Genomic DNA, 21,549 nt, shown 5'->3' on the forward strand with positions numbered 1-21,549 from the left:
TATTCAGTTGTATCCGGCTGCTTTAAATTGTGCTTGAGTTACATCTTATTCAGTTGTTTTCTGCTGCTTTAAGCGGAGGCAATGGGTGACGAGTGGGGTTCCGGAGGCGGCGGCTTCGGTAGCAGCGGAAATGACAGTGGTTTTGGAGGAGCCAATGGCGGTTTCGGAGGTGATGGTGGCTTCGGCGGCGGAGGACTTGGGAGAGGTCGTGGCCGTGGATGTAGCCGTGGCGGGGGTCGAGGTGGCGACTCCAAAATGAATTCGGTTGTGGCAGTAGCTCAGGTGGATTAGGTGGTGGTGGCAGCAGCTCTGCTGGTGGTGACAATATTGTCCAGGTTCCGTCAGGTGATGTTCGCAAGATCATTGGCAAGGGCGGTAGTAAGATCAAGGAAATCCAGGATACTAGCGGTGCCCACGTTAATATCAAGAAAGACTCGGCTGGTGAAATGACGGATGTTGAGTTGGAAGGTGCTGATGTCCAGGTTGCTAAGGCGAAGGAACTCATCCAGGCCTGCATTGCTGGGGGTGGTGGCGGTGGAAGCTATGGTGAGCCAATTATCACGAATGTCCCTGCCGGTGATGTAAGAAAGCTCATTGGTCGCGGCGGTAGCATGATTCGTGAGCTGCAAGATAACAGTGGTGCTGGAATCAACATCCAAAAGGACGCCGAGGGTGATACCGTTGAGGTTGAACTGAAGGGATCGACTGACTCCACTGCCAAGGCAAAAGAGGCCATCCAGCAAGTTCTTGCTGGAACTTACAAGAGCACTGGTGGTGACAGTGGCGGCTTTGGTGGCGCAAGGTCTTTTGGAGCAGGTACCGGCAGTTCTTTTGGAGCAGGTACATGGCTGGACTCGGGGATTACGGTGCCTTTCCAGGTGATGCTGGGGATCACGTCCAGTTGCGCAGTAGGTCGTCTGAGCAGCAGTAGCTGAGACCTTTTGGCATTCAGCACCAGTCCCCGCTCGCTGAGGAAGTCCTCCAGATTAAAGAGATCTGTCTGCAGCATTCTGAGCACGGTTGAAGCCTTGCGACCAATGAGTTCTTGAGGTTCACGGCAAGGGGAACGGTGTGAAAATGAATCTCTGTATACCGCTTGAGGTGATAACAGCAAGGTGCCATGTACTTCAAGTTCATAACCTATTGAGGGCTATTGTATGGCAAACAATTTATCGACTAGGTTTCTGTTCGCACCCTAGAACACGATATTAAAGCACACCTGAGAGCCAATCATTTTAGCGTCGTAGTTTTTGTCCACTGCTCCGTTGCAGCTCAGTGAGAAATGGAAGACTTTGAGGAGCCGACGTCTGACTGTTGTATGGATTCTAGTGACCTATCACCAATGCCGCCATTGATAAAGCCACGCAGGATAATGCTCAACCAAGGTTCTAGAGAGTATGGTCCATCGTCTGTTCCACCATCTCCAAATTCGAGCATTGCCGAAGGAAACACTGAGAAAGCGTCGTGTATGAGATCTGCTTCACTGGAAAATAGAGAAAATACGAGAAATGTTTGCCCTGACTTTACCAGTCTCCCAATCTCGGCTTACCCACCATCTTGGATTAAGGTGGCCCTCTGAGCTTTGGGGGTCAAAAACCCGACCTTCTTGGATTGCTCCCAAAGTGCAGTCAAATCCTTCCTATATCATCCAAGAACACACAAAAAAATTTGAGGGCGATATTCAAAGCCGTTCCGGAGATATAGCCGCCTGAACATAGGTGAATACATGTGAAATTTCGAAATAATAATAGTAAATTCCAATAATTGCAAGTTGGTTTAAAAATTTCATACAGACATACACACAAACGCACACACACACACACACACACACACACACAGAGGGAGGCAAACACACAGACAGACATACCTATCCAAATAAGATCATACCGTTCTCACACCACTATTTACCCTGTAAAACACATTTACATAAATCAAATTTTGGTACCCAATTTTCTCTCTTTTTCAGCCATTGCCGGACCTTGTAACCAGGCTGTGGCTTCAGTTGTTGCTTCTACACCCCCAAAAGTATATATTTTCTGAATCCGTGGACCTTTGGCTAGGTGCTAAAACTCAATGTGGCCTGTTCTCAGGTAGTATAGGCTGTAAAGAGCATCTCCAACATGTGTCGTTCTTTTGCGCATTTGGACTATGGTTTTGTGTTTTCGATATTGGAAACCTTTTCTGAGGTTTTCTTTGTATATTGTTGTTTTAGCACCTGAAGTTGGATGTAAAGAATGTACTCCATGTGAAAAATGTCGTGATAAAAACATTGGTATTTCTGAGTGCTGGTTACGAGTTCTATATACGGCAATTTTCGTAAATTCACATCCACACCGACAGTGCTTGTGAAGAGGTCCATTTTTCCTGGTGAAGATCAGACTATGGGATCTCAGGAATTAGTGTTGAAAATTTGAACCAATTATATGCATTGTAAACAAAGTTACGCTGTTTTCCGGGCGGGGTGCCGTAAAGCTCAGAGGGCCACCTTAAATGTACGAGGAACACAGTAACTTCAGCCAGTATTTCTGATTGTCAAACGGACTTCAAAAAGACATTTCTAATCAGCGACAAAAGCGAAAGGGATGAAGCAACGTCTAGTACACGGCATGAAATGGAACACGTGGAGGACTCGTCTTCTACGTTCAGCGCGGATGAGGAACGCGGCTCGCATGTGAAACCAACCATTACTTCTGCTTGAAATGGACGTCGTTACTCCAGCCACAGCTTCATACACTGGAGTTTCTGCTGGACGGCAACTTGAAACATGGGAGCAACCTGGTTCGTATGACATGCTTGGCGAACGCGGGCGTCCTATTGGGCAGCATTCTGTCCTTTCTAAGGTTATGGCTCAGAGTCAAGATCCGGACAATCGGTCTGATAGTAAGATATCGCATAGGTGTCGGTTCTGCCCAAAAGAGTTCAAGAAGGCTTCTCACTTTCGTGAGCATGAACGTGTTCATAATTTAGAGCGACCATTCCAGTGTGATGTATGCGGGACGTCTTTCTCTCGATCAAGCCGTCTACGTAATCATAAACGTACTCATACTGGAGAGCGACCATTCGAGTGTAATGTATGCATGACGTCTTTCACTCGAGCACGCCTTCTACGTAATCATAAACGTAAACATACTAGACTTAGAGAGCGACCATTCGAGTGTGATATATGCGGGATGGCTTTCACTCGACCAGGCAGCCTATGTGAGCATGCACGTGCTCATGCCGTAAAGAGACCGAACCCATGTAAGATATGTGGCATGTCGTTCACAAAATCGGGGCATTTAAGAAGGCATGAAGGTCTTGGGACGTGCATCAAGTTTCCGTAGACACAAGCAAGAGAGGGTGTGTATGTAAGGTAGGGATGTGCACATAGTATATGTATGGAAAAAGAAAGAAAAAAGAGACATTGACCATTGTGTTGCGAAATTGTACTACGAGTATGATTTACGCATGTTGTTGTATTTGGTTCTTGTCTTGTAGAGTCCAGTGTCTGATGTCATAATTTTACTGGCAGAGGGTGAGAATCTGCTTCCGTCTGTGTGAGCGTGACTGTCTAGTGAATGCTGTACATGCGCAGTGCTAGTTTGGTCTGGGAATGAGAGTCGTGTGTGATTCGTCCGTGGTCTGGTTGTCTTGGTCCTTGTCATGTGGTCTGTACGTATGCTATTGGTCGTCTCGATTTCTCGTCGCTTTATTACGGTTTGTTCTTTTTTGTTTCTTCTTGTCTTTTCCGGTTTGTCTTTTTCCTTTGTCTTTCGTTTCACCTTTTTTTCGTCTATCACCTCCTATGCCATTTCCGTTTGTATAAGAACTTCAATTAAGAAGTCAGAAACTCTACCAAGTTGTTTGTGTTGTTGTGTGACAGGGGCCAGGGGGAGAAGGCATTACTATTTCAATAGTATGCGTTCGTAGCAGTTGAAAGAAGTTTAGTCCATGATGCTATTCAGTGCTAGTGGTGAAACGAATATACCGAATGTTCGAATATTCGTTCGCTTTGACACATTCGGACGAATATTTCTCATGGCGAATATTCGTTCACCCGGTATGCAGAATCAACCGGGAGACTTCAAACTTTCGTAACTTCGTGAATACTTGACCGAATCGCTTCATTGAAAGATCAATCGGCATTATCAAACTCTCAGCTGTTGTTAAGAAGCCACCCGAACGCAATCCGAGGTCCTGGAGGGGAGGTATGGTGCTCAAAGGAAAATCACGTCTCAAGCTCAAGCTGTTTTTTTGAGCCTGTGAAAGGCACTTCAGCTGCGGATTATTGTGAAAATGACCTAGAAATGATGGAGAAATATTATATGCCTTCATTCGTCCTGCCATAATACAATGTTCACCATGGACTTCTGCATTTTTAAATGTTGTGTTCTATCCAAGAGTTATGTCTTCATGTATACAGCAGTAGTGTGCTGCTGGCGGCCAGCATCCAACAATGAACAGGAACAACAATGAACTTTGCTAGGATCAGGGTGGACCTATTTTGAACCAAAAGACTTTATTGCAGTAGCGATGAACTTGGCCATGTTCAAATCAGGTCTAAGGTATTATATAAACATGTACATACATGACTTATACTTGCCTCCGGGACGCCTTGCACTCGATCAAGCAGTCTAGAGACTCGTGCCGTAGAGAGACCGCACGCATGTAAGATATGTGGCACGTCGTTCACAAAATCGGTCCATTTAAGAAGGCATGAACATCTCCATTCTTGAGTGAGACTTTTTACCTGCTAGACTTGATTGCGGACTGCTGTTCACAATGTCCTCCCATCTACGAAGGCATGAGCGTATAGACTCTCATCGAGACTCATGCCGTAGAGAGACCGCACTCATGTGGGATATGTGGCACGTCGTTCACAAAATCGGTCCATTTAAGAAGGCATGAACATTTCCATTCTGCAGTGGGACTTTTTACCTGCAATACTTGATTGCGTACTGCTGTTCACAATGTCCTCCCATCTACGCAGGCATAAGCGTATAAACTCTCGTAGAGACTCATGCGGTAGAGAGACCGCACTCATGTAAGATATGTGGCACGTCGTTCACAAAATCCGTCCATTGAGGAAGGCATGAATCTCTCCATTCTTGAGGGAGACTTTTTACCTGCAAGACTTGATTGCGAACTGCTGTTCACAATGTCTTCCCATCTACGCAGGCATGAGCGTATAGACTCTCGTAGAGACTCATGCCGTAGAGAGACCGCACTCATGTAAGATATGTGGCACGTCGTTCACAAAATCGGTCCATTGAGGAAGGCATGAACCTCTCCATTCTTGAGGGAGACTTTTTACCTGCAAGACTTGATTGCGTACTCAGTCACTACTGCTGTTCACAATGTCGTCCCATCTACGCAGACATGAGCGTAGAGACTCTCGTAGAGACTCATGCCGTAGAGAGACCGCACTCATGTACGGTATGTGGCACGTCGTTCACAAAATCCGTCCATTTAAGAAGGCATGAACATCTCCATTCTAGAGGGAGACTTTTGACCTGCAAGACTTGTTTGCGTACTGCTGTTCACAATGTCCTCCCATCTACGCAGGCATGAGCGTATAGACTCTCGTAGAGACTTATGCCGTAGAGAGACCGCACTCATATAAGACATGTGGCACGTTGTTCACAAAATCCGTCCATTTAAGAAGGCATGAACATCTCCATTCTGGAGTGAGACTTTTTACCTGCAAGACTTGATTGCGCACTGCTGTTCACAATGTCCTCCCATCTACGCAGGCATGAGCGAATAGACTCTCGTAGAGACTCATGCCGTAGAGAGACCGCACTCATGTAAGATATGTGGCACGTCGTTCACAAAAGCGGTCCATTGAGGAAGGCATGAACATCTCCATTCTTGAGGGAGACTTTTTTTACCTGCCAGACCTGATTGCGTACTCAGTCACTACTGCTGTTCACGATGTCCTCCCATCTACGCAGGCATGAGCGTATAGACTCTCGTAGATTTATTCGCTCATGCATAACCTTCCTAGAGGCTCCCGTAAGAAGACCATAGGTCTGTGGGAAACACCCTAGTAAAATAAAAGTTAATAATAATAATAATAATAATAATATTGACTGGTTTGAGGGAAAGAGACAAACGGGAAAAGTCTGAAGAAAAAATTGACTGTCACCACCAGGACTCGAACCAGGGACCCTCGCTTGTAGCCAGCGATGCTCTAACCACTGAGCTATGGTGTAGTCGTCATCCCAGCAGAGGCCGTTCAACATTTTCTTCAGACTTCGTAACTCACACTTCCTGTGAATCCACACAGGCGGGTGGGACGCAGCCCTCACTGTAACCCACACACTTCACGTACAAACTAGCACGCGGGGAGCCCCAAGTCATAAAATATTGACTGGTTTGAGGGAAAGAGACAAACGGGAAAATAATAATAATAATAATAATATTAACTGGTTTGAGGGAAAGAGACAAACGGGAAAAGTCTGAAGAAAAAATTGACTGCCACCACCAGGACGCGAACCAGGGACCCTCGCTTGTAGCCAGCGATGCTCTAACCACTGAGCTATGGTGTAGTCGTCATCCCAGCAGAGGCCTTTCAACATTTTCTTCAGACTTCGTAACTCACACTTCCTGTGAATCCACACAGGCGGGTGGGACGCAGCCCTCACTGTAACCCACACACTTCACGTACAAACTAGCACGCGGGGAGCCCTAAGTCATAAAATATTAACTGGTTTGAGGGAAAGAGACAAACGGGAAAAGTCTGAAGAAAAAATTGACTGCCACCACCAGGACGCGAACCAGGGACCCTCGCTTGTAGCCAGCGATGCTCTAACCACTGAGCTATGGTGTAGTCGTCATCCCAGCAGAGGCCTTTCAACATTTTCTTCAGACTTCGTAACTCACACTTCCTGTGAATCCACACAGGCGGGTGGGACGCAGCCCTCACTGTAACCCACACACTTCACGTACAAACTAGCACGCGGGGAGCCCCAAGTCATAAAATATTAACTGGTTTGAGGGAAAGAGACAAACGGGAAAAGTCTGAAGAAAAAATAATAATAATAATAATAATGGAGAATCATGCCGTAGAGAGACCGCACTCATGTAAGATATGTGGCACGTCGTTCACAAAATCGGTCCATTTAATAAGGCATGAACATCTCCATTCTGGAGTGAGACTTTTTACCTGAAGGACTTGATTGCGTACTGCTGTTCACAATATCCTCCCATCTACGCAGGCATGAGCGTATAGACTCTCGTAGAGACTCATGCCGTAGAGAGACCGCACTCATGTAGCATATGTGGCACGTCGTTCACAAAATCGGTCCATTTACGAAGGCATGAACATCTCCATTCTGCAGTTGGACTTTTTACCTGCAAGACTTGATTGCGTACTGCTGTTCACAATGTCCTCCCATCTACGCAGGCATGAGCGTATAGACTCTTTGTAGAGACTCATGCCGTAGAGAGACCGCACTCATGTAAGATATGTGGCACGTCGTTCACAAAATCGGCCCATTGAGGAAGGCATGAACGTCTCCATTCTTGAGGGAGACGTTTACCTGCAAGACTTGATTGCGTGCTGCTGTTCACAATGTCCTCCCATCCACGCAGGCATGAGCGTACATGTACACGTACCAGAGAACATCCGTAATGTGAAAAGTGCGCCTAAGGTCTTCGGACATGCATCAACGCTCCGTAGACACAAGCAAGAGAGTCTGTATGTAAGTTAGGGATGTGCACATAGTATGAAGAAAAAAAGAAGAAGAAAAAAACAGATTTAGTACACGTTCGTAGCAGTTGGAAGAACTTCAGTCCATGACACTATTCACACAAGCCTTGTCGTATTTCTGCACGCCATAGTCTAGATGATGACAGTCCAGCATCGCATCCTAATGTGCAGTATGCAGTTCTGTATTTTGAAATGTTGTCTTATATTCAAGAATCTGATCTTCATGCATACGAAAATAATGACTCCTGCTGACGCCACTGAAGCGACTTCTGATACCACCACACCAGCATACAACAATGAACATGGGTTACCGTCACTTTGCTAGGATCAGGGTGGATCTATTTTGAACTAGAGGATTTTGATCCCGTAGCTAGGAGACTTGACGTTGCAAACCAACCTTCTCGATGGATTGTTAGTGGAAGCTTCCTCCCTGCTGTTTAAGTTTTTTTCTTCTACGCTTTCGCCTTGATCCAAGACGGCCTTCTGAAATCGACTTTTCCAGCTTTCAAACTGGCATTATGGAGTAGTGTGAGCATTATAAGTGGCATTATATCCTCATTATTATGAGCATTGCCTTTAGGATTATCGCAGCAAACAACTAGCATTACCCGCCCATACCCACACTTCACTGAACCGTATCTTGTAAAAAAAATGTCCAGTCACAACACTCTCTAATCTGAAAAGGAATATTTCTGGGAGTAATAGACCCTCAACGTCTGTCAGAATAGCAGTGCAACACTGCATACCCAAGGGTTTTTTTTTTCCTTGGACAATATTAAAAGTAGCAGAGGTGATTTTCACTCCAGACGACACGATTCTTTTTGCGCAGCCGAACTCATTTTCTACGACAGTTGGTGCAAACATGATTGAAATTTGGCCTGTAGGGTTGAACCTCACGGCAAGGCGAACGGTGTTTTTTATTTTATTTTCATCTTTTTTTACTATTGAACACTCACTGCATGATGAACTTCAATGAAGAGGAGAACTCGACACAATGGTACATATCCAGGAGGACGGAGTGGGTGGGACCTGGGAAGCTCAGCCCACTAAGGGTCTCGGCATCACAGCTGCACATGTGCACCAAAGGAAACAAAATGGGGAGTGGAAGGGCGGGGAGCAGGAGAGTGTGAAAATGAATCACTGTCTCTTTAACGCTTGAGGTGATAACAGCAAGGTGCCAAGTACTTCAAGTTGATAACCAATTGAGGGCTGTGGTATAGCGAACAATTTATGGGCTACGATTCTGCTTACACCCTAGAACATGATATGGGAGAGCTTGGAAGCTCAGGACCCTACGAAATTCTTTTTTGCCTAGCTCATCGTGCATGTTATTAGTGTAAGGCTCACAAGTAATTACATATAGTTCACATTCATTAGTTCATGCATTATTCATTTTGCCAGGTTAGCTACTTGCGCGCCCATGTTTGCCATAGCTACCCAGGCCCTTTATATTGCGTTGCTTCTCTCTTCAACTCTCTCTCTCTTCAGTAAGCCCTCTTCAATAATCTCCCTCTTCAATAATCACCAAGTAAGTGTTTCGTTCGTCCTGGTCTTAGTCGTCTACAATAAATGTCTATAATTAATGTCGTTCCACCAACATACCTGTTCCCGTTGTTTCCGTTGTCAGTTGTCCTAGTGAACAAGAAATGTCTCTTGTTCTTACTCAACATTGGCGCCCAACGTGGGGCTCGAACCCACGACCCTAAGACTAAGAGTCGCATGCTCTACCGACTCTGGGTTCCCTTCTTCTACATGCGCAGTAGCTCAGTCCTTTCCACGTGCGGTCACACTGTTGTTGGCCCCTTCCCGGTCTGTTTCTGCTCCATCTTTCCCACACGCTAGGATGCACTTTGGCTCCTTGCACATTGTGCTTGAGTTACATCTTATTCAGTTGTATCCGGCTGCTTTAAATTGTGCTTGAGTTACATCTTATTCAGTTGTTTTCGGCTGCTTTAAGCGGAGGCAATGGGTGACGAGATGGGTTCCGGAGGCGGCGGCTTCGGTAGCAGCGGAAATGACAGTGGTTTTGGAGGAGCCAATGGCGGTTTCGGAGGTGATGGTGGCTTGTTTCCGGCTGCTTTAAATTGTGCTTGAGTTACATCTTATTCAGTTGTATCCGGCTGCTTTAGATTGTGCTTGAGTTACATCTTATTCAGTTGTATCCTGCTGCTTTAAATTGTGCTTGAGTTACATCTTATTCAGTTGTTTCCGGCTGCTTTAAATTGTGCTTGAGTTACATCTTATTCAGTTGTTTTCGGCTGCTTTAAGCGGAGGCAATGGGTGACGAGATGGGTTCCGGAGGCGGCGGCTTCGGTAGCAGCGGAAATGACAGTGGTTTTGGAGGAGCCAATGGCGGTTTCGGAGGTGATGGTGGCTTGTTTCCGGCTGCTTTAAATTGTGCTTGAGTTACATCTTATTCAGTTGTTTCCGGCTGCTTTAGATTGTGCTTGAGTTACATCTTATTCAGTTGTATCCGGCTGCTTTAAATTGTGCTTGAGTTACATCTTATTCAGTTGTTTCCGGCTGCTTTAAATTGTGCTTGAGTTACATCTTATTCAGTTGTATCCGGCTGCTTTAAATTGTGCTTGAGTTACATCTTATTCAGTTGTTTTCGGCTGCTTTAAGCGGAGGCAATGGGTGACGAGTGGGGTTCCGGAGGCGGCGGCTTCGGTAGGGATCGACTGACTCCACTGCCAAGGCAAAAGAGGCCATCCAGCAAGTTCTTGCTGGAACTTACAAGAGCACTGGTGGTGACAGTGGCGGCTTTGGTGGCGCAAGGTCTTTTGGAGCAGGTACCGGCAGTTCTTTTGGAGAAGGTACATGGCTGGACTCGGGGATTACGGTGCCTTTCCAGGTGATGCTGGGGATCACGTCCAGTTGCGCAGTAGGTCGTCTGAGCAGCAGTAGCTGAGACCTTTTGGCATTCAGCACCAGTCCCCGCTCGCTGAGGAAGTCCTCCAGATTCAAGAGATCTGTCTGCAGCATTCTGAGCACGGTTGAAGCCTTGCGACCAATGAGTTCTTGAGGTTCACGGCAAGGGGAACGGTGTGAAAATGAATCTCTGTATACCGTTTGAGGTGATAACAGCAAGGTGCCATGTACTTCAAGTTCATAACCTATTGAGGGCTATCGTATGGCAAACAATTTATCGACTAGGTTTCTGTTCGCACCCTAGAACACGATATTAAAGCACGCCTGAGAGCCAATCATTTTAGCGTCGTAGTTTTTGTCCACTGCTCCGTTGCATCTCAGTGAGAAATGGAAGACTTTGAGGAGCCGACGTCTGACTGTTGTATGGATTCTAGTGACCTATCACCAATGCCGCCATTGATAAAGCCACGCAGGATAATGCTCAACCAAGGTTCTAGAGAGTATGGTCCATCGTCTGTTCCACCATCTCCAAATTCGAGCATTGCCGAAGGAAACACTGAGAAAGCGTCGTGTATGAGATCTGCTTCACTGGAAAATAGAGAAAATACGAGAAATGTTTGCCCTGACTTTACCAGTCTCCCAATCTCGGCTTCCCCACCATCTTGGATTAAATGTACGAGGAACACAGTAACTTCAGCCAGTATTTCTGATTGTCAAACGGACTTCAAAAAGACATTTCTAATCAGCGACAAAAGCGAAAGGGATGAAGCAACGTCTAGTACACGGCATGAAATGGAACACGTGGAGGACTCGTCTTCTACGTTCAGCGCGGATGAGGAACGCGGCTCGCATGTGAAACCATTACTTCTGCTTGAAATGGGCGTCGTTACTCCAGCCACAGCTTCATACACTGGAGTTTCTGCTGGACGGCAACTTGAAACATGGGAGCAACCTGGTTTGTATGACATGCTTGGCGAACGCGGGCGTCCTATTGGGCAGCATTCTGTCTCTTCTAAGGTTATGGCTCAGAGTCAAGATCCGGACAATCGGTCTGATAGTAAGATATCGCATAGGTGTCGGTTTTGCCCAAAAGAGTTCAAGAAGGCTTCTCACTTTCGTGAGCATGAATGTGTTCATACTGGAGAGCGACCATTCCAGTGTGATGTATGCGGGACGTCTTTCTCTCGATCAAGCCGTCTACGTAATCATAAACGTACTCATACTGGAGAGCGACCATTCGAGTGTGATGTATGCATGACGTCTTTCACTCGAGCACGCCTTCTACGTAATCATAAACGTAAACATACTGGAGTTAGAGAGCGACCATTCGAGTGTGATATATGCGGGATGTCTTTCACTCGACCAGGCAGCCTATGTGAGCATGCACGTGCTCATGCCGTAGAGAGACCGAACCCATGTAAGACATGTGGCATGTCGTTCACAAAATCGGGGCATTTAAGAAGGCATGAAGGTCTTGGGACGTGCATCAAGTTTCCGTAGACACAAGCAAGAGAGGGTGTGTATGTAAGGTAGGGATGTGCACATAGTATATGTATGGAAAAAGAAAGAAAAAAGAGACATTGACCAATGGTGTTGCGAAATTGTACTACGACTATGATTTACGCATGTTGTTGTATTTGGTTCTTGTCTTGTAGAGTCCAGTGTCTGATGTCATAATTTTACTGGCAGAGGGTGAGAATCTGCTTCCGTCTGTGTGAGCGTGACTGTCTAGTGAATGCTGTACATGCACAGTGCTAGTTTGGTCTGGGAATGAAAGTCATGTGTGATTCGTCCGTGGTCTGGTTGTCTTGGTCCTTGTCATGTGGTCTGTACATATACTATTGGTCGTCTCGATTTCTCGTCGCTTTATTACGGTTTGTTCTTTTTTGTTTCTTCTTGCAGAATCAACCGGGAGACTTCAAACTTTCGTAACTTCGTGAATACTTGACCGAATCGCTTCATTGAAAGATCAATCGGCATTATCAAACTCTCAGTTCTTTTGGAGCAGGTACCGGTAGTGGATTTGGTGGCGGATCACGTGACGGCTGATATGGTGATGGATCTGGTGATGGATCCGGTGGATTTGGTGGTGGAGTTGGTGTTGGATCCGATGGTGGCGGCGGTGCATCTGTGTATCTGGATGTTCCATCTGACCGAGTTGCCAGAATTATCGGTAAGGGAGGCTCACGTATTCAGGAGATCCAAGAGGAGAGTGGTGCCCACATCAACATTGACAAGGACAGCGAAGGCGCCACTACAAAAGTCACGTTGGAAGGAGATGACGATGCGTGCCAAAAAGCCAAGGCCACTATTATGTCCATCATTGGAGATTCGGACCGCCCCGTGGCGCCTGTGACTTATGTCCCCCCTCCTCCGCCTTACGGCGAAGAAGAGTTTTTCAGGAAGATTGCAACCGGTATCAACTTTGATAAATACGACCACATTGCTGTCAAGTTCACTGGGAAGAATCTAAATGAACCAATGAACTTGCTCACTGAGTCCGGTCTGAACCAGATGCTGATGGACAACTTGAACAAGGCCAACTACGAACGCCCCACACCAGTGCAGAAGTATGCAATCCCTGCTTGCATCCAGGGTCGTGACTTGATGGCATGTGCCCAGACTGGTTCAGGAAAGACCGCTGCTTACCTGCTATGCAGAACATGCTAAGTAAAGGTTTGCGATCGCCACAACTCGGTGAACCTATTCACATACTCAACATTGGCGCCCAGCTTTTGCCGAAGCCCGCGACCCTGGGATGCTCGTGCTCTACCGACTGGCATTCGTCTTGTCGCCAACCTCGTCTCTTCAATGTCAACCTCGTCTCATCCAGGTCCACCTCGTCACGTGATGCAGGTCAGCTACCTTTCTCTCTTTCTTTTTTGTATGCGTTCCTTCTTCGTCAAATTTAATTGCGGTTTATACATTTCGTGAATTTTTTTGTAGTGTGTGTGCGCGCGTGTGTTCATAAAATATTACTTAATTAGAGGTCCGATCATGGTGAGCCACGCTCTAATTTTTGATGCAAGCAGTATCAGTAGGATCCTCTTCATGACTAGTTTCTTTTTCTTTAAACTTAGAGAAGTACAGGAACAATAACTGTAATGCATGATTCTCGTAAATAATTCTGTGAGATCCGTGCGCGCGTGCAGTGTGTGTGTGTGTGTGTGTGTGTGTTTTTCTCCCTCAGTCATCTTTTATTACTTTTCATCTCTCTCTTTTTTTCTGCGAGGACGCGGCATTCTTTTCATGGAGGGGTGGTATGTTAGGCCCAAAAGTAATTACATGTAGTTCATATTCTAATTAAATGCATTATTCATTTGGCCTGGGTAGCTACTTGCGCGCCCATGTTTGCCATAGCGACCAAGGCCCTGTATATTGCGTTGCCTCTGTCTTCAACTCTCTCCCTCTTCAGCAAGCCCTCTTCCATAATCTCCCTCTTCAATAATCACCATGTAGTCGTTTCGTTCGTCCTGGTCTGGTTGTCTATAATAAAATGTCGTTCCACCAACATACATATACCTGTTCCCGTTGGTCCCCTTGTCAGTTGTCCTAGTCAACAAGAAATGTCTCTTGTTCTTACTCAGCATTAGGACTGATGGAAATGTTTCTTCTTATGATTGTTCAACTCGGATGGTGAGCCAGTATAGTTATGATGAAGAAAGAAAAAGGACAAAAGAAGGTCCCCTCTTGGACCTTTCTGAACCTGAGCCTTCCAAGTTGGAAGGTTGTTGGTTTGCGCCTTGAAGACGTGTTTGAGCTAGGTGTCAGGTCGCCGAATGTCTCATTACTCCTTGTCAGTTATGTGCCATTTTGTGGCACTCGCTGACTGTATAAGATCTGGATACGTTGGTGGACAGTTTGTCATACCATACATTGTATCCTTTTCCTTTCTTCATCATATCTATTGATTGTCTACATCATTGTATTGCAAAAACGTTTCAATCAGTTTGAATATGAGTTAGGCCAAAGTGTTTGCAGAATTTTTGCGGATTCATATTTTCTCTCACTTCATCCACTTTTGGTTTGCTCCTTCTTTTCCTTTTATCTCCTTATAATCGGATTTTGTGGCCTTTTGGTAGTAATACATTGACCTGTTGAGCCAATGAGATAACATTATATTCCATACAATACGATACAATACAATAATAAAATAATGTCCTTACCTTGCTAGTGTGCTTGTGCTTAACTGTTGCTGACGGCCGAATGCATCGTTGCCTGTGGAGCACATTACATAACTTTACAGTCTCCTATAATACACATCCTGTCCGACGGCAAAAGAGGCTGCAGATTTAGTCTTTCTGCGCGTTATCAGCAATGACTACTGGTCTTCAGCAACTTGGGTCTCCTGTAATACGCATCCTGTCTATGCTTTCGTAATGCTAATATTATAATACTCGGGATAGCAGTCGCCACTGATCTTCGGAAACTTGGCCTGACTATCACTCACAATAAGAGTGTTGCAATGTTCATCGTTCCCAAGCGCTTAAATGGTCCTTAGTTTCTCACCCAATTTCATCGTACTGTTGTACGACATGCTATACGAAAGCCTGATTCATACTTCATTTCGCGTACGGTAAACGCGTCGCGTCGCTCAACTATTTCGCGTACGGGAAAGCCATCACGCGTACGCGAGATGACGTATGAATCGGCCTTTATACCGTACAACACCGTAATGATGTCTGGCGCTGTCGCGTTCATCTCTGGTGCGGGTGTAATCTAGTGACTTCGTGCATGAGTTATAACAAGAGTACTCTTGGTCATATCAAGAGTCCATAAACTTTATGCACTCTTGGTTATATTAATAGACCAATCCCTTTGTCAGGGTTCGTGAAAAGGGCAACGCGTGCATGTAACAGTTAGCTCGTGTTAAGTAGCAGTAGTAGTAGTAGAATTTATTATTAATTTTTACTAGGGAACTCCCAACAGACGTTGCCTTTTTACTGGGAACCCTAGGAATGACTTGGTGCTTGTGACAAATGCAGAAAGCGGCTTAGCTTGACGACATACAGTTGGAAGCATGATCCATCTGTCTACTGCCAAACAATGAAATAGCACTCAGGCTGTAACGAGACGTAGCTCTGGGTAGGTTCAGAACGGCTGAAGCTTGACCGCGGGTAGCAGCATTTGTGCGGCATGATGCAGAGCGGGGGGTAAATATCGTGCTTAAAAGAGGACTGGTGCAACGAGATAGACACCTAAAAACAAACACAAACAGCTTCAAGTTTACACGGCGAGAGAAAGTATACAGGTTATATTTGGTGAGAATAAAATCGATAGAAGTATACTGATCATGGCCAAACACTCGCTTTAGGCACCTATTGCTGGTTGACTCAAGTTTGTCTCGGAGTTTAGCAGACAAGCAGTGAACATAAGATGTGCTGGCATAGTCCAAGGTACTCTGGGCAATTGTCAGGTGAAAAATGTGGTGGCAGGGTCATGGAGACATCGCGGCGCCCGTGGCGGAATGAGGCAACCTTGCACTGTGCCTTTGCGCGCGCACGCTCAACCTGCTGCTCGAAGCTGAGCGACGAGTGCAATAGGAGGCCAAGGTACAGAACATGGCTGGACTCGGGGATTACGGTGCCTTTGCAGGTGATGCTGGGGATCACGTCCAGTTGCGCAGTAGGTCGTCTGAGCAGCAGTAGCTGAGACCTTTTGGAATTCAGCACCAGTCTCCGCTCGCTGAGGAAGTCCTCCAGATTCAAGAGATCTGTCTGCAGCATTCTGAGCACGGTTGAAGCCTTGCGACCAATGACGTAGAACGCGATGTCGTCCGCAAACAGGAGAGCTGCACGGCAATGTTAAAATTTCTGAGGGGTACGGCGGATATAGATGCAGAAACGGAAGGGGCCTAACACGGAGCCTTGTGGTACACCACGTGAGCGGGGCTCTGTACTGCCTCGGGCACCGCCGACAACGACCTGCTGGGTTCTCCCAGTAAGGTAGTCTGCGAACCAACGCAATGCCACACCTCCGACGCCAACTGAAGCCCGTTCCTGCACGAGCTTTCTATGCTGAACGCGGTCAAAGGCCTTGCTCATGACCACAAAGTTGAACATAGCTCCAAACAGCTGCTTCTTGTCCAAGGCCCACTGCCAGTCGTTCATTGCATACGCCAAAAGGTCTTCACAGCTGTGATTGCGTCTGTAAGTGCATGGTTTTGTATTTAGTTGGTATGGGGCAGCTTATGGGACAGAGAGACTTTTGCTCCCCGAGCTTGTGTATGTAAATAATGTTTTACGTCGACCATGACGTCTGGCTTTGAATTACAGAACGGCTGCTCCGATACGAACTCTAAAACCAGAAAAATAATAATGGCTACAATTCCCAACCAAACCACAACGAACTGATCCGCTACATCATTGTGTTGCAAACAGTTTCCATCTGTTCGAACACCATTCATGATGAGCTAGGCAAAAAAGCATAGCGTAGGGCCCTGAGCGAAATAAAAAAACTTCTCGTTGCATTCGAGGGTAACACGACACCGTCTACCACATTGATTACCTTTGCAAAAAAGCACATAATTATTATATTAACAGGGATGGTGTGTCTTTACCACCATATTTATCAACCATAAGTACAGCTGCAGTGGTGTCTTCAAATTCATTCTCCCGAGTCAAGCTCCGTGTGAAGACATCCAAGAAGAAGATTGCCTGATGAGTCCAGCGGGGACGAAACGTACGTCGCAATCGAGCTATGTCGTTGCTGTGTCATCTGCTATGTGCCATGCACTACTTGATGTACCAGCCTGCTATGCCGGATACCGCCAGCCATGCATCGACCAGGCGCCAGGCGCGAACTGATGGTGGTGGTGGTGAGAAGGAGAGCTCTGTGCCAGAACTTTGCAGCCTAGAGAGCGTGTGTGGGCAGGCGTGTGTTTACCGCCATATTGCCAGGTGTGTCTTTACCACCATATTTATCAACAGGGATGTTATACATTTTTCATTTCTCCTATTTTTTATTCAATACATTACCTAGGGCGCGTTTGATTGGTTGGATCCGGAACAGGATCATTAAGAACAGGGCGTATGATTGGTCTGAACTGGTCTGCTCTAGTTTTGGAGTGTTCAGAACATGTTCTGACCACTCCGATCCCCGAGGCTGGAGCAGCCAGAGCATGTTGCAAAGCCCAATGAAAACCTGACAGGACTACGCAATGAGTTTCGTTTTTGTTTCGATTTTAATCGATTTTGGCATGTCAGTGATTACGAAAGGGCGTGGTGATGTACAAGGAGGTCAACGTGGATTTTGCACATTACACGGCGGTCTCCACGTCCATGATTGATTTTTTGGCTGTCTTCGAAGCTTCTTCTCCGATTGTAGTTGCGTTTCAAGTTTGTTTTGCCTTCGCATCTTGAGCAACGTAGAAATCTTTGAACTCTGTGGAAATTTTGACGTTCGCGGCTATGGTCCAGCGGATAATGCTCTGAAAATGTTCGTATAATGATAATCATAATGTTCCAAAACCTACCTCATAATGCTGATTATAATGCTTCAGCAAGGGCTATAATGCTCTTGGTTTGGAACAAAAATGGAAGAATGGCTGCACATTGTCAAACTTAATTCCAGGAAAGGATGCATATAGTCGATCTGCCTCTGAAGCTGCTACAATATATCTCACGAACTCCACCACTTCTTAGCACTATAAGACATGATCGCGTCTCCATTGGCTGCTCTCCATTGCAACTTTGAAGCAGGGCTGTGGCTGAAATGGGTGTATCAAATCTTTTCCATTGCTTATCCATGTACATGCAGTGAGAGGTGAAACCATTAATTTCTTTTTGGTTTCCCATTCTCGGAGCCTTCTATTCGGTAATCTTTGTAGTTGTACTTCTGTACTGTTGAGCTGTCCGAATTAAAAAAAGAACACAACAAAAAAATTATTGCTGGTGATCATTTGGGTGCTGGAAGCTAATCATGGGAAGTGATATTCCTGCCTGCAGAGAAGCTGTCACTGCTTCCACTCTGTGAAATATGTCTTCATCTGAAACAGCACACGTGAGGCCAGTTCCTGAGAGACGATCTCAGACTCGAGATCCATCCCATTTGCAGACATCCTGAATACAAGTTATTTTGCCGCTCTACATCCTCTGCTTGTGCTGTCTTCTTCTCCTGAGGTTGCGTGGAGACAAAATAGTTGTCCACAATACTCTTCTTTTCTGATAGCACTTTATGACTGTAGTCCTTGCATTACAATCCTCCAAGGACTAACTGTGGGTGCTTCACCAGGAAAGTAAGACATGCGCTCCTGAGCACTCCAAATCGACTTGGCATTGCGTCCAAGAGAAATTATAGTTCTTTTCGAGCCTGCTGAGCTGGACAGGGCGAAGGCACTTATTTGGAACAAGCTCTTTCTGTTTATAGCCGCTCCTTCGTCCAGTTCCAAATTTATCTATGGATCAGTGTTTGCTTCAGTATCGCTAGAGATGCTATGGCCAGAGCCTACGGCATAACTCTTTCTATTAACCGGAAACTTCTCTTCGTCTGTTTGGTATTCACTTCGGGCACGTCTAGTCTCCTCCATGGCTCTCCATGATTTCTAAAAAAATCTCCTCGTAAATCATCGTTACGGATTTTGTGTAACAGCCTCAGTTGCAATTTGGGCATGCTACATCACCTGTACATTTACCTCGCTACATACTACATTGCTAAATAAAGACTTTATGTAGCAATGGAATTGTGTGGTAAGGTAAATGTAGCATTAGTGCTAAAGGTGTTTCGTGTCTACACAATCACAAAGTCATGTGCCGGTACAATACATGGCGTTGCACCTCACGGCTTTAGCCGATTGTTGCCAAAAACCTGAGATTTCCCGACATTACTCGTTATGCTAGTCAAACCTCACATAATGCTCATCTTGTTCCTTTCTAATGCTCCATAATGCTCTGATGCTCCGATAGTCTCATAATGCCGAATATAATGCCGGCATTATCCGCTGGACACTATTCGCGGCTGGATGAGCTATCATGAGTTCTACAATATTTCCAGCAAAAATATTCGCCGTTCTGTTTGATTAATAACTGGTTTTCTGACTGCTCCAATGACTCTGATCAGAATCCGGATTCACCAATCAAACATGCCCCTAGGATTCGAACCCGCACCATCGCCCTGCGCTGCATGCATTCCCAATAGGCTGTGTTTACATGAAGCGTTTCAACCCGGGTTGAGTTCGACCCGGGTCAGATTTCAACCCGCCATGCGCACAAAATGAATGGCGCGTTTACATGACGCATTGCGCTTGTCCCGGGTTGAAATCCACCCGGGTCAAGAAAATCCTACAAATGTACTTCTGTGCGTGTCTCGCGCCAGGTTTGAACAGCACTGCATAATGCAAATTTCGTGCGAACGGATTCACGTGACCATACAGGACTCTAAAAGTGGACTTTTGGTGGCATATCAGTATTCGACCCGCGTCAACTATCTTCATGTAAACGCTCACCTCTTTTGTCTATCGTACAGACTTTCAACCCGGGCTGGGTTGAAATTTCTCATGTAAACACAGCCTTAAAGGCTGTGTTTACGTACATACCAATTCTTCCAAGTTGCTTCACGTTATGATCTTGATGGTACGGTACGGGACAGGTACGGGATAGCGCCAGGCATGCCGACGGCAAGTCTTTCGCTCATTCTAGCAATCTCTGTGCTCATAGTCATAAACATGACTTACTCATACTCGAGAGAAACCATTCCAGTGTGATGCATGCGGGAAGTCTTTGACTCGATCAGGCGGCCTATGTGATCAGAAACGTACTCATACTGGAGGGCGACCATTCCAGTGTGATGTATGCGGGATGCCTTTCACTCGACCAGGCAGCCTATGTGATCATGCACGTGCTCATGCCGTAGAGAGACCGAACCCATGTAAGATATGTGGCACGTATTTTTTTTGGTATGGTATTGATTTATTTGAATTCGGTATCTCAACAGTACATTGTGCAACTTGGGAAGATCCGAATGACATAGATACATAAACATAAAGTGGAGTAGGTGCTACAGCTGATCATTTTATCGCAGATTGTGGGACTAAACAAATACCAGTATGCAAGTACACAAGAAATAAAAGCTGAAAAAATACGACTGCATGACATTGGAGAAAAGCACCAATTAGAGCAAAACAAAGCGACACATCACTCATCGAAAACATTTTCAAAAAGGAGCTGTTTTAACCGGGTATATTGTGGCCCGTCATTAAGAAGGCAGGCAAGATGGGCGTGAAATGCAGAAGACGTATTGCAAGACTTCATTTCGAAGGGCAGAGCATTCCAAAGTAAAGCAATCCTACTAGACAATGAGCGATACCCGCATGCAGTCTTATATCGGCATAACGAAAGATTATTTGCAGAAGAGCCGCGAGTGGTGTAAGCAGGTGTACTGTGCCTACAAAATAGAGAATCTAAACTGGCAACCGGGTGTGCTACTTTACACTGAAAGATAAATTTAATGAACAAATGTAAGAAACGGTGGTCCAGAGGACATAGCTTAAGAGAGTGGTAAAGGGGGTCCACGTCAGCACAGTAATGGGCACCACAGGCAGCTCGGATCGCACGACGGTGAACAGCAAATAGGCGCCCACGGTCTTTTGCAGATAAGCAGGGTAAGAACGATTGAAATGCAAATTCTAGATCAGATTGAATTACGCATAGCACATAAAGGCGACAAGCGCACGGGGACAGTTGACGAAAAGAACGCCGCAGAGCACCAATTTTGCGTGACACCTTGGCAACAAGCTTATCACAATGAGGTGTGAACGAGAGCTTGTTGTCAATTACAACCCCCAGACAGCGAGCACTGGACACTTCTGTCAGCACTTTACCATCGATACAGATAGTGGGCGTGGGACAGACCGGCGAGCGCTTGGGAGCGATGAACATTACAACAGTCTTATTCTCAGTGATATTCAGGCCAAGTTGCTGAAGATCAGTAGCGAGTGCTGATAACGTGTGGGAAACTAAATCTGCAGCCTCCTTTGCCGTCGGACAGGA

General features: G+C 45.9%; 1 pseudogene; it reads left to right on the forward strand.

Annotated features, from left to right (window-relative positions):
• Positions 1 to 32: 32 nt before the first annotated feature.
• On the forward strand, positions 33 to 13,996 carry LOC135821681 (ATP-dependent RNA helicase laf-1-like; annotated as a pseudogene).
• The last annotated feature ends 7,553 nt before the right edge of the window (positions 13,997 to 21,549 follow it).

This window comes from Sycon ciliatum, chromosome 7 (assembly GCF_964019385.1).
Source record: "Sycon ciliatum chromosome 7, ocSycCili1.1, whole genome shotgun sequence".
NCBI classification, from domain to species: Eukaryota; Metazoa; Porifera; class Calcarea; order Leucosolenida; family Sycettidae; genus Sycon; species Sycon ciliatum.